At 33.4% G+C, this 15,696-nt stretch overlaps 1 long non-coding RNA gene across 1 annotated transcript; it reads left to right on the top strand.

Annotated features, from left to right (window-relative positions):
* Positions 1–409: 409 nt before the first annotated feature.
* Positions 410–3,371, top strand: LOC117684637 (uncharacterized). Its single transcript, XR_010712483.1, has 3 exons — positions 410–693; positions 1,619–2,174; positions 2,360–3,371. It is a non-coding gene; the product is annotated as an uncharacterized lncRNA (long non-coding RNA).
* The last annotated feature ends 12,325 nt before the right edge of the window (positions 3,372–15,696 follow it).

The raw sequence follows: 15,696 nt of genomic DNA, 5'->3' as shown, positions 1-15,696 counted from the left end.
TTACATTAGTACTTTAAATGATAATGAACTATGTTAATTTAATGGGTAGCTGTAAAATAATTATAATATTGTACCATTCATTTCCAAAAACAATTTACATCTGGTAAATTTTACTCACTTTACTCTCCTCTGATATTCTTTTAAACAGCTGCATTACAAACCCTGCAAAGTGGTGTAGTGTAGTTTATTTACATGTTTGAACTGAATGTGAATTTAGCATACTTCATTTTCCAAGTGTCAAGTGTATATAGGAGAGCAACCATTTCTTTTGGGGGGGGTGTGTAGATTTTGGAAAAAATAGTTTTTACTTGAAAATGTTGAAAAGAATACTATGTCCTTCACTGGCATGAAAATAATTTAATAAATAATCTGACTTGAGTAATTTTGCCAATTTTACTCCCCTCAGAATCAAATACCTCTTAACTGCAGCATTCGTTTAATTGCTATTAATTTATTGTAGGAATCAATCATGATGTACATACTTCAGGCTACATAATTTCAGCTTTTATTTTTTGGTACAATGTATTTACATGCATTAAAAATGATACAAATTACAAACGCTTTTGCTTACAGATGAAGAATTGCTTCAACAAATGCGCAGAAACTTAGAAGATTGTGGACAGGCAACACAGACCCAGCCTGCATGCATTGAAGAAGAAAATGTAGAATTTGAAGACGATCAGGCATCAAACAGTAAGATGTTGTGTATTAATATGGTAGATCATGAAAAAGCCATGATATATCTGCATTTTGTTGTGTGAATTTCTATCCAGTGTTGTTTAGTTGGCAGGGACAGATTTGAACAAAATGATCATATATATCAAACTATATTGCCTGTGTTCTTAATTTCATATACTCAATGAATGAATTTATAGCAGGAAAGCAGCATAGAATTAAATTTAAAAACAAATATGATAAATACTATAGCATTGAATCATGATTTTTTGAAGTATACACTCTCATAACTGCAGCGGTGTGTGCATACAAATTGAGTAACGCGCGTTAGCGCGTTATGAAAATTTGTATGCACACACCGCTGCAGTTATGAGAGTGTATACTTCAAAAAATTATGATTTAATGCTTATATTTACATTTTTTAACTTCTTGCCTTGTCTGCAAATGTGATTCATACCTTAAAATTCCTATCTTATTCTAAGGGTAAGTTAATATTAATGGAAGAGCCACAGTAACAGCCACAAGCATGAACTTTGATTTTCGCTTGTGACGTTGCAGTTTACAGTGTTCAACGTTTGTGACGTCATAATAAAACTCATCAATTTGACCTTTGACTACTTGTTGCATTTAGAGGCATTTGAAGACCACAGCATTTAATGGAAAAACACAGTAGAATATAAATGTAGAGTTTTTATCTGCCTTTTGTACAAACAGTTGTATCCAGTTTATTCTGAAATGACTGAAATTCATAATGGACAAAACTGTATAAGTCTCTTGATTACAGACAAATTTAAACAGTTTTAAAAAATTTCATGCAGATCAGAAGAAAGAGGGTATTAACTGTTACATTTAAAATATAATAAACTTGTCAAGGCAGTCTTGAAATCTATTCAGCAGCTAGATTTGTGGTGCACTATAACATTACATCTTTTTTCCATAATAGGTGATCTGGAAGACAATCAACCAGTTTCATGGACCAGAGATGCCACAGAGCTTTTGATAAGCTTATATGAAGATTACGAACAAGAATTAGAAGATCCAAGGAAAAAAAAAGAAGGATACTTGGAAAAAGATAACAGCAGCACTAAATGAAGCAGGGTACAAATATGTTCAAAATAAAGTGGAAGGCAAGTGGAGAAGCCTGCTGGCATCGCACAAAGATCTGTCTCTGAACAAGAAGAAAACTGGCCACAAGAGGAAGACATTCCAGTACTTTGAGAAAATTGATAACATAATATCAAAACGCCATGATATCAACCCTCCCTTTACTTCAGGGTCTAGTTTGCAAAATCAGAAGGAAGCCAAATTCAGTACAAAACAACTAGATAAAAACATGAACAGTTGCACGTCGATTGGTTGCACGATACAAACAGATGAGGACAGTTCCACCACGAGTACCAGTGACAGCGGAAAAAATGAAAATGCCGAAACTTTGAGTAAAACTACCACTGCACAACGAAGAAGAGAAAATAGGAAAATGAATAATGAAAATAAATCAGGTAACGTTTTGGTTGAATATTTGAAAGAAATTGAAAAGCAGAGAAAAGAAGAATATAAGGAAAGGGAAAGAAAACGCGACCAACGTGCTCAGGAGAAAAATGATATAATGAGAGAATTGTTGGAAATAATGAAAAAATCTAATTAAGATTAGAGTATCGTAAAGTAATTTACTTTTTTATTTCAGATTACATTTCGAAATTGCCTCATCACATTTTGGAAAAAATTTTCATGCATGTCAAAAACATTGATCATTACTGCAAATTATATGAGGTTTGCAAAGAATTTAGGAATGTGATATATTTCAAAAGAACAGCTTTTATTGTCCATCTTGATGCTTTGACAGAGAATAGTGGGTTAAAATTTATGCCAAATTTAAAGAAGCTGACCATTACAGCAATGAACAGTTTTCAAGAGATAGCTCTTTTACGTGTTGTTGACCTTTTTCTTGAATTTGAATTCCAGAATTTAGAAGTTCTTGTACTGAAAAAATTTCCTCTGGAAAACTCATTGTTTTCAGCATTTACTGCAGCTCTTTCACATGTTCAGTTATCAGTATTGCAGTTTGTGTCTTGTGATGAGGTTACTGTCGGACAACTGAAATGTGTTCTTGAACATATCAAAACATTGAAATACTGTGACATTCAGTGCAATTTAGAAAGTGTTTTAGATAAACATGTGTTTGCAGAATTAGCCAATCATTTAGTTGGGGAAGTAAACTTAAGTTTGAATAATCTAGAAGCAGTTCCCTCCAATCTTTTGAGGTTCAAACGGTCGGCTTACAGAGCTACAATTGTGACCTAAATTGCAATTTTCCTGAATAATTGTACACCGATTAATAGGGGTTGTTGTGATCAATTAGAATTAAAACAGAGAACTTATTTCTTGGTAGGAAGAGGTTCTTTCATTACTATGTGCGTGCTGTAATTTGACATGATGTAAAATTGCAATGTGGTGATCTGTCATTATTTTAATTTTGCTACCTGAACGTCCCAGAAATATTGTGTATTTAAACTCAGGAAGAGATATTTTTTTGGTGGGCTTTCAAATATTTTTTATTCATGTATATCTCTATATACATTTGCTTTGTTTTGTGCCATGAATTAGTTTATTGCAAATGTGCATTGTTTCATTGTTATATTTTTGACTCAGGAAGAGTGATATCTCTTTTTATTTTGTTATTAAAAAATAAAGTTGAACTACATGTAATTGTTTTTATTATTCATAAAAAATAAACAAAATTCTCATAACAACAAATCTTGCATGGCATCATAAGTGAAGGATTCGGACTCTAGATATGTGATAATGCTCTTGCAATTTGAAGTCTTTTGAGTGACCCTCTGTTCATCAAGGCCTGGTCGTATTCACCTGCACTGGGCATGACTTGAGGAACTTGTTCATCTGTCATCATATCCTGGAAATCATCATTGTTTAGGATGCATATATTGTGTAATATACACCCTGTCACTATAGTTTTTACCATTAATTTTGTATCATTTTGATCAAGGTACTTTCATCTGGTAAATCGTCCTTTCAGTAAACCAAACGCCCGTTCGACTGTACTGCGAATGCTGCTGTGGGTGTAATTAAAATGTGTTTGGACTTCAGTAAGATGCCCATTGTCTCTAAAAGGCGTTAACAACCATGAAAGATTAGGATAAGCTGAGTCACCTAACAAATGACCATCTCCACATAACTCGGGTCCATTTTCAAACAATTTTGAATGGCGAAAAACTCGCGCATCATGGACCTTTCCTGGGAAACCAGCAAAAATGTCAATAAAGCGAAGATCTTCTCGTACAACAGCTTGCAGTACTATTGAATAAAAATCTTTACGGTTGTAATAGTCAGTTCCCCTTTCTGATGGTCTTTTAATTGGAATATGTGTGCCATCAATGAATCCAATAATGCCAGGAAAACCTTTAAGTTCAAAATACATATCCTTGATTTCTTGCATTTCTGGAGGTGTAGGCCACAGAATAACTGCATCTAATAAATAGTCATTAATAAAAGTTATGAAATTGTGTATTGCGTATAAAGCTGTGCTTTCACTTGTTCCAAACCGATCTGCAATGGCAGCATACTTGTCCAAGCTGGCCATATACCAAAGAAACATCAGTAGGCGGTCCTCAAGTGGAGTCTGGGCTGAACCTCCTGTAGATGTACGACATAAAATGCCCGATATATTCTGTTGGGTGCATATTGAAGAAATTTTCTCTTTCAGACCTTGAACACTCACTCTGTCGACTCTAAAAAAAGTCTTAAATTCATCTAGGTGAAAGTGGGAAACAACGTTTCTGGTATATTTCTTTTGTCTGTGTCTTTCTCTAGGTATATTTTGCCATTTTAATGATGACCTACAACAAGGAATAAAATGTTTAAAAACTGTTGTAGAATGATTGGGGGAGGGGGGGGGGCTTATGTTAAATTATTATTTTCATTGTTTGTGTGCGCGCGGTGGTGGTCATTATCAAAATAAAAGGAGACCCATAAACAAGAGATTACACCCCACCGTTTTCGAACCACTGTTGTTATTTATCGATTCACAGACATGCAATTCACGTTCACCTGTTATTAGGCGTGTGCGTTCGGGGAGGGGTGCGTGCATCTTTTATACACCATTGCACAAGGAGCAGGACCCTAAGGTTAACCCGGGTTGAAAATACGTTTACTCTATGATACTATTAACCAACAAGTTTCTACCCCTTTATCTGTTTAAGTTTATACTGTTATAAGCTAAATTGCATTTATACTTACTTACAGTGGATATACGACAAGATCATCTTCCTCACTATCATCACTGTCACTGCTGTCATCAAAGAAGACTGATAAAAAAGCCACTTGTGCTATATATTTTCTGTTTTCCATTTCTCAACCGGAAGTGATTTTACTTCGTTCTCATTTCATTCGCCTGGTACTTTAGCGTAATTTTTACGCATTTCTCATATAATACATTCGACTGGCACTAGACTGATGAGAAACTTCTGATCGCTGCGCATGTGGGCGGAGCCTATTTTTACTCATCAAAAAGTTACCAGTCGAATACGCCAATTGTGATAAAGTAATGAGCAATGAACACGACCTGATGTTTCACAAATTAGCTCATGATTTGGATCAAATGGATTACAGCAGTGAAGGTCCATGGTCCCCGTTGATTCCCAATTCAACATGTGAACCTATGGAAGAGGACCATGTTACACATCAAGAAATGGCTTATGAATCCATAGAAACCGATGAAGCATCAACCTCTACTAGAACCAACTCATCTCAGATTGGTTTTGGCGGTGTGAAAAAAATACCATATACCATTCAACAAGTAGGAGAACGAACTTTAATGACAAACTAGACACGATCTCGTTGCGAGCAACAAGTGGGTCTTCCGTCCGATTTTTTAATAGATTATATTAAACTTATCACTTCAAAGATAAAATCGTAGATCTGAGCGAAAAATAGTTTTAAAAAAATGTGCGGCAATAGGGGCTTGAACCCGGGTCACCTGGGTCATGTCCACGACTCTATCGACTGAGCTACTCAGACTCTCGATTCAGAACTTTGACGCTTTATTTCTCGAAAATGCCTGAATTACCTGAAAGCATCTTGTTGCGAGCAACAAATCTTTCGTTTGATTTTGAATTGATAGGATTCAATTAAACTGTTGACATTTGGTACGATTAACTATCATATTAACTTCCTTTTAAACTAATTTTTCAACCTACACTGCGAAATGCAGATTTCCGGAAAACGTCATTTTAAAACTTCAATATCTCTACAATGCCTTGTCCGATTTTAAAACGATTTTTAGTTTTGTATTCAGTACAAAAATGTCAACAACACGCATATGCTTTAAAATTCCAAAAATCGAAATATTAGAATCACTTCCGGTGACTACCGGAAGTGACGGACGACCTGTTCATATTAAAATTTGATAAGTTTAAAACATATTCTGATGGAAAAATAATTGTAGATTATTTGATTTAAAACATTTTTAAAACACAATTTTCCAAAAATGCTGTTTAAGCGGACCGGAAGTGACGGACGATCGTAGTTTTACCTGATCGGCCCTAGAAATTCAAAAATCTATCATCCCTGAAACTTTCAATTTTCTATCTCTAATCGTTTTTGCGAAAAAGGGAGGACGAGATCACTTTTTACAAAAAGAAAAACGAATATAACGGCCGACCGGAAGTGACGTCATCAACAAAAATGTACATGACAAAAGACCTTGATATTTTGTATTATTCGTGAAATTTTTATAAAAATCCATTGTAGCATATTTGAGATATTTGAGTTTTAAGAAAAATGTTAAGAAAAAAAAGAATAATAATAGTTAACTAGACACGATCTCGTTGCAAGCAACGAGGAGGTCTTCCGTCCGATTTTTAGAAGGAAATTTGACATCATCGACTTTGATTTTCGACAAAAAAACGTGATATGGAAAAAAGAGTGGAGAACTAATGCTTTATTGTATCACATTTTATAACTTATCTTATATTGCCTTTTTAAAGACTTGCATTTCTTCAATTTAAGATAGAAAAGATTAAACTTGTTTAACTCTGGCTCCTAAAGAACCCTTAATACGTACAGTGCTGCTATCCTGAAAGTTGACAAGGATAGGATAGGATAGGATGCACGATACATGATAGAAATATAAAAGTTAAGTTCTATCCTATCCTATCCTATCCTGCATCCTGTAGCCAATCAGATTCGAGTATAAATTTCAGAGTTATTTTGCGAAACGAAAATTGGCGTAACAATGTATTTTCTATGTCAATTTAATAAATTTCACAAGTTAAACCATTTAAGAATAATTATTATATCAAGAACGCGGTGCATAACATTGATGCGCGCTAAAATATCGGCGCTACATCTTTGTCAATTCGTACGCAAGTACGGAGTTACTGTGAGAATTTGATGCAACATTTGACAACGTCAGAAAAAGATTTCTGTATTTACTTCATTCAAAGTCAGCAAAGTAATAAAAGCTTTAATTTATAAACGACCAATTCGGCATTTTAAAAGATAAACATGTATACAAGAAACAGACATTGCTTCACGTGCCATATAATTTCGTCAATGCCCAATAACAGGGACGCATATTTCTGTCCGATATTAACCTGAAGATATCGATTTAATAAATGTTAGCTAGCTATAAATGCTTAAGAATTTATACATTAATTTAAAACATATTCAAAGTGATTTCTTTAACTATAAACGATAGAAACTTCCTAAAGGAATTATTCCTTTCCAGATCGTGTTTACATTTATCGTCGAACGAACGCTCAAATAATGATAATTACGCTCAGTTATATGTGATAAGAAAATAATTTGATAAAAATATGTGACTTAACAGTTCCTCAATAAGGGCATCGAAGTTATTTATCTATTTTTTATGCATAAATATAATAAAATCAAAAATTGATTCGCTTACCTGTTTGTTTACGTTATTGTGTCCATCCCGCGTACGATTTAATTTTACCGTAGCACAGGTAAGTAAGTTTTCCCGCTCGAAGAATATTCGGTTTTAAGATTAAATTATTCATTTTGAGTACTACACTAATTGATAAAATCATTTAATTCTTAAATTTCGTTTCATTTAACTTGCATTCCTATATTTTGAATGTATGGGATAGGATAGGATAGGATAGAGCTTATTTGCAGGATAGGATGCAGGATATAGGATAGGATAGGATAGTTTTGTCAACTTTCACGATAGCAGCACTGTAACGCAAGAGAAAATCTTTATATTGTTAGGATATATAAACGTATTATACCTAATTCAGCTTAAATAACCTTTCACAAAATAGCTCTTAGTAAAGGGCTATAGATTAAAGAATTTAGAGCCATTTGATCCCCTAATTTAAGGAGCCAGCCCCTTTTTCTTGATATCAAATGAAAGGTCATTTCATTCTGAACACATTTGTCAACAAATGTTTAGAAATTCGTTACCGTTCTTATATGGGAAAGAAGGTATTATGGGCCGATCCCTTATCTCCATATAGGGACCGTTTAACGAAATTTTGAAGGTTGCGTATTGTTAAAAACATCATTTTGAACAACTTTTCTTCTGTGCTGCATTTCAAAATATTTTTCCTTTCTGAGATATGGGTGATCAAATTTTGGACTTTTTACCCCTAAATACCCCTAATTATATAACACATGATAAAATCATTACATTGCTTAGATACATCACTGTGAGATAAACATATTTGCTTCTATAACATTTTACAAAATATCCCTCAGTAAAGGGCTATAGATAAAAGACTTTAGAGCCCTTTGGTTCCCTAATTTAAAGGGCCAGCCCCCTTTTCTTGATATCAAATGAAAGGTAACTTAATTCTAAGCACATTTTGTTCAACAAGTGTTTAGAAATTTGTTACCGTTCTGGAGATATATGAGAAAAAAGGTTTTAGGGGCCGATCCCTTATCTCCTTATAGGGGTCGTTTAACGAAATTTTGAGGGTTGCATATTGATAAGAACATCAGTTTGAACAACTTTTCTTCTGTACTGCATTTCATAATATTTTTCCTTTCTGAGATATGGGTGATCAAAATGTTGGACTTTTGGCCCCTAAAAACCCTTAATTACGTAACACATGGAAAAATCATTACATTGCTTGGATAAATAACTGTAAGATAAACATATTTGCTTCTATAACATTTCAAAAAATATCGTTCAGTAAAGGGCTACAGATTAAAGACTTTAGAGCCCTTTGGTCCCCTAATTTGAGGGGCCAGCCCCTTTTTCTTGATTTTAAAACAAAGGTCTTGTAAATGGAAACTATTTTTACCTTACATGTCTTAACAAAATATTTTTCAGAAAAGATATAATGAAAGATAACCACAAAAAATTACGACGTTTTTTCATCCCAATTTTGGGTTCCAGGCGAGCTTCGACACTTTTTGCGATCGAAATGATTTAAACCTTCATGCACAATTTCAGTCTTCCGTCTACCATCGCTGAAAATTTCAAGTTTATATCTGCTATAGTTTAAGAGGAGTACTGCCGACAAAATACCCCTCTGAAAATCGATAAAACGACTATATCTCAAAACCGGAAGTGGCGTCACCAATAAAAAAAATTTCCAATACGGTTCATATCATCTTCTATTAGATCCCAAAATTTCATGAAAATCAATTGAGTAGTTTTCGAGATCTCGCGTGCACAAAATTTGTAAGAAAAAAAAATAATAATATAGAAGAATAGGGAAAAAGAAACAAAGCAATAACAATAAGGTCTTCCGTTGGAGACGGAAGACCTTAACTAGACACGATTTCGTTGCGAGCAACGAATGGGTCTTCCGTCCGATTTTTGAATAGATTAGATTAAACTTATCACTTCAAAGATAAAATCGTAGATCTAAGCGAAAAATAGTAAAAAAAAACCCAAAAAACTGCGGCAATCTGGGCTTGAACCCGGGTCACCTGGGCCATGTCCACGACTCTATCGACTGAGCTACTCAGACTCTCGCTTAAGAATATTGACGCTTAATTTCTCGAGAATGCCTGAATTACCTGAAAGCATCTTGTTGCGAGCAACAAGTGGGTCTTTCGTTTGATTTTGAATTGATAGGGTCCAATTAAACTGTTGACATTTGGTACGATTTACTATCATATTAACTTCCTAATAAACTTATTTTTCAACCTACACTGCGAAATGCAGATTTCCGGAAAACGTCATTTTTAAACTTCAATATCTCCGCAATGCGTTGTCCGATTATAAAACGGTTTTTAGTTTTGTATTCAGTACAACAATGTCAACAAAACGCATATGCTTTAAAATTCCAAAAATCGAAATACTAGAATCACTTCCGGTGACGACCGGAAGTGACGGACGACCTGCTCATATTAAAATTTGATAAGTTTAAAACATATTCTGATGGAAAAAAATCGTAGATTATTTGATTTAAAAAAATTTTAAAACACAATTTTCCAAAAATGCTGTTTAAGCGGACCGGAAGTGACGGACGATCGTAGTTTTACCTGATCGGCCCTAGAAATTCAAAAATCTATCATTCCTGAAACTTTTAATTTTCTATCTTTAATCGTTTTTGCGAAAAAGGGAGGACAAGATCACTTTTTACAAAAAGAAAAACGAATATAACGGCCGAACGGAAGTGACGTCATCAACAAAAATGTACATGATAAAAGACCTTGATATTTTGTATTATTCGTGAAATTTTCATAAAAATCCATTGTAGCATATTTGAGATATTTGAGTTTTAAGAAAAAAAAAAGAATAACTAGAGCAAAGCTCGTTGCAAAGCAACGAGTGGGTTTTCCGCTAATGTCGAAAGCAACGCTAGAAGTACGTCTAAGAAGCAGAGTTCTTTATCTAGTAACAAAGAAACCTAAGTACAAAAAGATAAAAAAAAATCGAATGATTCTTGGTACAACTTAACATAATCCGAATGTTTTTAAGTACGACTTAACCAAAAACCCTTAACCATTTCATGAAGACTTAAAAAAAAAATATGTTTAAGTACGACTTAATAAATTTGACTTCATTTTAGGTACAAGTTTACTTTACCTTGAACTAACATCTTTTTTCTTAACCCAGAATGCAAAATTAAAATTTACGTAATAAATCAATTTTGTTTAAAACATAATTCTGAGCAACTTTTTCTCTTCACTGCTTTTCAAAGGGTTGACCTTTCGTACTGTGTGCTCGTTGCGTCATTAATTGTCAGAAACTTATCGATGTAAAGTTTACTTTTCTGTACCTCTGTGAATATTTTCTATGTAAAATTACTATGAACCAGACAACATTGAAATGGTGAACATTTCAAAGGGCCCCGCTTATGTTATTTCAGAGAATTCTGCTTTGACCTTGACCTATAACTTGAAATTTTTCCAGCTGGCATAGAACTTTTAATTCAATTTCATTCCCCCTAACATACATGCATTTTTGTTCAATCTGACCAAGATTAAGCATATTTGGAAAATAATCTACTGTCTAAAACTAATTTTAAAAAGATCTGCTATGACCTTCCAGGGCTCTACATTAACTTTTTTTCCTACTTGTCCATTCGGACAAGTGACCAAAACATTTACTTGTCCGAAAATTTTTCAATATTAAAGATCAAATATTGTCAACTTGAAAACTACCGTACTCTATTACTAAAATAAAATCATTTATTGATTAATACTCTAGCTATAATTAATAACCTGACTTTTTAAATGGAAACTTAAAGTGTCTTTCCTATAATTATGTACATGTATTTGTTCTATATAACATTAAACACGATTTGTCAGCTGTAGCTTTGTCATGGCAAATTACAAGACATCTTAAATTTAGCATCAGGTTTAAAAATACATGTAACTGTTATATTGATTTCTCAGCTGTTTTTTAAACTAAACATGGAAAGTCATCATAGTCTATCAATGATGAATGAAACCTAAAATAAGTTACATTTCTTTCCATAATCCTTTATCTTTGCTACCTTTTCTTCCTTTCTTTTTCTTAACATATGTGTTTGGTACTTTGTAAGAACTAAGATCCACACCTTGAAAGTTGTTTGAAATTAGTAAACTTCAATCCCGATCAAGAGTAACTCAATTGCATTGCAATTTGATGTCGGGATCGAAATTCAAAATAACTAATCGATAAACTTAAAACGAGACTACGGATAAACTTATCACAAAACTTTCTTTTCTTTTTTAAATGTTGGAGACTTCTTAATATAAAAAATGCACTTGTCCAGTCGGACAAGTGGCCAGCAATATTCACTTGTCCGCATATTTTTTTAACTGGTACCAGACAAGCGGACAAGCGTTAATGTCGAGCCCTGCCTTCACATTGACAGACTTGGTTCAAGGTCACTGCACGCCATTAACCAATAAACTCTGTAAAGGTAAAATATTAGCCAAATAGGGGCTAAAAGGAGAGTATATCTATGCTCTTAAAATATGGATTTTTGTGTGATCTGATATGACCTTGACTCTCATCTACAAATATCATTCGATGTCATTGCATATATTTTGATCAAAGGCATCATGTGGGTGAAGTATGAGGCTGAACGGAGCAAAGGGAGAGAAGATATACTCCGGACAAGGATTTTTAAAAATATAATTCTGCTATGACGTTCACAGTTTCTTTTCACTGAAAATAGGTTCAAGGTCACTACACACCCTTTCACCCTTTACTCAAACGCTCTGCTTATGTGAAGTCTGAGCCAAATAGGGGTTAGTAGAAATTATATATGCTCTCAAAAAAGGATTTTTGCATGATCCGATATGATATTCACCCGTTACCTAGAAATTTCATGCAAGGTCACTGCCCATCGTTTAACCATTGAGACACTCTGTGAGTATTAGCCAGATTGGACCAAAGGGAAAAAAGATATGCCCCAGACAAGGATTTTATATATATAATTCTGCTATGACCTTAACCTTATACCTAAAAACACGGTTCAAGGTCACTGCACATCATTCAACCAAAGGAACCCTGTGGATGAGGTATGAGCCAGAATGGGCCAAGGGGAGAGAAGCTATGCTCCTGTCAAGCCATCTCGGATGGACAGACGGACAAATTGATCACTAGAAGGCGCCCGCATAAACATGCCTTTTTATCTAATTTAAAATAGTATCCATGCTATCTGCCCATGGTGAATAGTCATCAAAACCATTCATCAGCAAAATTTGATTTCCCTCCTTTTTAAGGTAGTATGGGACATCTGTCGATATTAATGTGGATTAAAGTACTATATAATTGAAAAATTTTCACCGGTTTAGAATTTTCAAATTTTACAATATTTAACCAAAAAATAGCTTTTAAAAATATTTGAAAAGGTAAAAATTGTAAAAACCCCAGCGGGATTCGAACTCATGACTTACAGGTTCCTAGTAACCCTCTAACCCACTGTGCTAAGGAGTTACGTGACCATTTTTGAAAAGAAACTACATGTACTTATATAATTACACTTTATTTTATTGTTTATTTCGATAAACAGTACGTCACAACATGGAAGTGTCCCATATCACCTTAAACTCGGAACACCTCTGACCTAATAAGATTACCGCATTAAATACAAAGTTTGATTTAACTCTAATTTGTTTATCATCAAGAAATTGTGCATCGCTGACAAATAAAGTTATCTTCTGTATAATGAAATACCAATTAACTGACTATTCAGACAATAGCAAGTTTATTGTCCCACTCCACAGCAACTATTTCCCTTGGCTTTGCCTCATTAAATAGTTGCTGTCTTTGGGGACGATAAACTTGCTATTGTCCTCATACCCAGTAAATACTAAATAGGCATATAATATCCCATCCACCTACATTTCATGTTATATAACCTCCCGTTTGTAACCTTCAATTTCACTGTAAAGTCAACATATCTGTCATAGCCGCAAGTTTCACAATTTATTTCTGCTTCTCATGTACTTAAAATTAGGGGCCTTAATATTGCTTACCAATTCCAACAAGAGACATCCCTCTAACTATTGATAATCATTAAAATTCATTTCATGAATCTACCCAACAATGATAAACCTTCAAGTACAGTCACCCTCAATTTTACAAAAATATTGACGGTACTTTATCCGAAACTGTTCCTTGTACCTTTAACTTAGTACACTAACATTTTTATGAAAAGACTAAGAACGCTAATGCAATTCTGAGAAAAAGAATACCACATATTGCCAATTCCATTGAGGTTTAATAAAAATATGGCCATTTAAGTGAACCCACCATTTCCAAGTTCCTTTAGTAAACACAGATTTACAGGGTTCTCCATAGTATAACATCCTTACCTGACCTTTTAGAGGTCAAATTTTGTTCAACACCTTTAAAAAGAAACCTTATTCAATACAACATACGCCTACATGATATAATCATGATAAAAGCTTCACATCACTTAGAAATACACTTACATGTATACCCCCCACCCCCCAATCTTTTGATTTTCATAAGAAGTCATGGTTTGAAATGTTTTACCTAATTTTATGAAACGTGTGGCAATTTCCTTGAGTAATTTCTCACACATATTTGAAAACAATCATCAATGATTCTAAAATTTGATGTTTATTTGTTTATTGTATGATTTGTACCATTTTAATTAACAAATAGACAGCTGTCCTGCTTGTGATTTCTTGTTTTCATGAAAAAAGTAAGCTAACAATCATATTTAGTGAATATCTAATCTATTCTGATTTCTAGTCTCCTTCTAACCATGCTAAAACAGTAAGTTACAACCTACAAGTTAGACATCTGCCTTAATATGAAAATTTTCAAATTTGACATGTTTTTCTACTTTTTTTTATGCATATATACCTTAGAAAGGTAGAAATAGGTTGTTTCTTGTTCATTTCAAAAGTAATTATCATAGCAGATGTTATTTCAAAGTCAAATGTACATTTACATATCCTACATGTAATCTTTATGCAGACAATTAAATAAAGGGGGGGGGGGATTTTTCAATTATGTAAACACATCTAAATATCTTTATGAAATAAAAAATAAAGGAAACATAATTGCATACTTTTATTGAAAAACAAATTTTCACAGCAATTATGAATTTCTTTATAAACAGCCTTAATTTTGTTTTCATAATTTCTTATCAAACACAAACCACAACATGGCATGATGCTTTCTTTAAGTTCCATTATTGTTCATGCATTATCGGATTAAATTTGAATTACCGGTAAATAGTCTGTAGAACACAAGGAATATGCATGTGGATAGAGGTGACAGGTTAATCTCAGGAGCTGACCCACAAGAATCAACAGGTACCGGTAAAAGCCATGTGGTAACAAGAGTCTGCTTTGAGCTGAAATAAAAAAAAAAAATAATTAGCTGTGTTTACATACATGTACTAGTAATGGCTGTGTTTACATTAACATATGCATAGTATTTCTGGAAAAAATACACTGACCATGCAGTGTAATAGGTATGACATATCCCAATACATGACATAACATTTAGGCAGCACAAGATCAAAAATTTGCATATCAAGTCATAATATAATTTTAAAAAATGTTCATAGGTATAAACACTTATCAAATTGAGAGAGAGAGAGAGTTTGAGAGAGAGAGAGTTTATTACCGTACTTGTAGTGCAACAGTCAATATTTCAATTCGTAAATTACAAACGAATATTACCCACCGAACAGCGTCAAAGTACATGTACTGGTATTAGCTTCTGGTATACCATTTTTTATCAATTCTACTGTGTTTTTTTTTTGGCAAATAAATTTAGCGAGGGTTTTTGCTTATTTTCTTATAAATTACATGTTTTAAAACTGTTTAAAAACAATACCATGTGTAATAAGCATAAAACATGTATGAGTAAACTTAATGAAGAATTTTTAATAGATTATTTTTCACAGAATGTGGTACATTACATGTATGTCAATCTTTATAAAACTAGCGTATATTTTGTGCGCCATAAATTGCAAGATTTTTGTAAATATCATTTACTTGCATGATAGGTATATATGGTCTAACCAAAATTTTCTTCATAAAGCTACAGCTGTATGTACCACATATATGTTTTGTCACAAGTATACATTTAAAAAAAAAACC

Source organism: Magallana gigas, chromosome 1, assembly GCF_963853765.1.
Source record: "Magallana gigas chromosome 1, xbMagGiga1.1, whole genome shotgun sequence".
NCBI classification, from domain to species: Eukaryota; Metazoa; Mollusca; class Bivalvia; order Ostreida; family Ostreidae; genus Magallana; species Magallana gigas.
The sequence above is the reverse complement of the archived record's forward strand: the minus strand, read 5'-3'. Positions and strand labels throughout refer to the sequence as shown.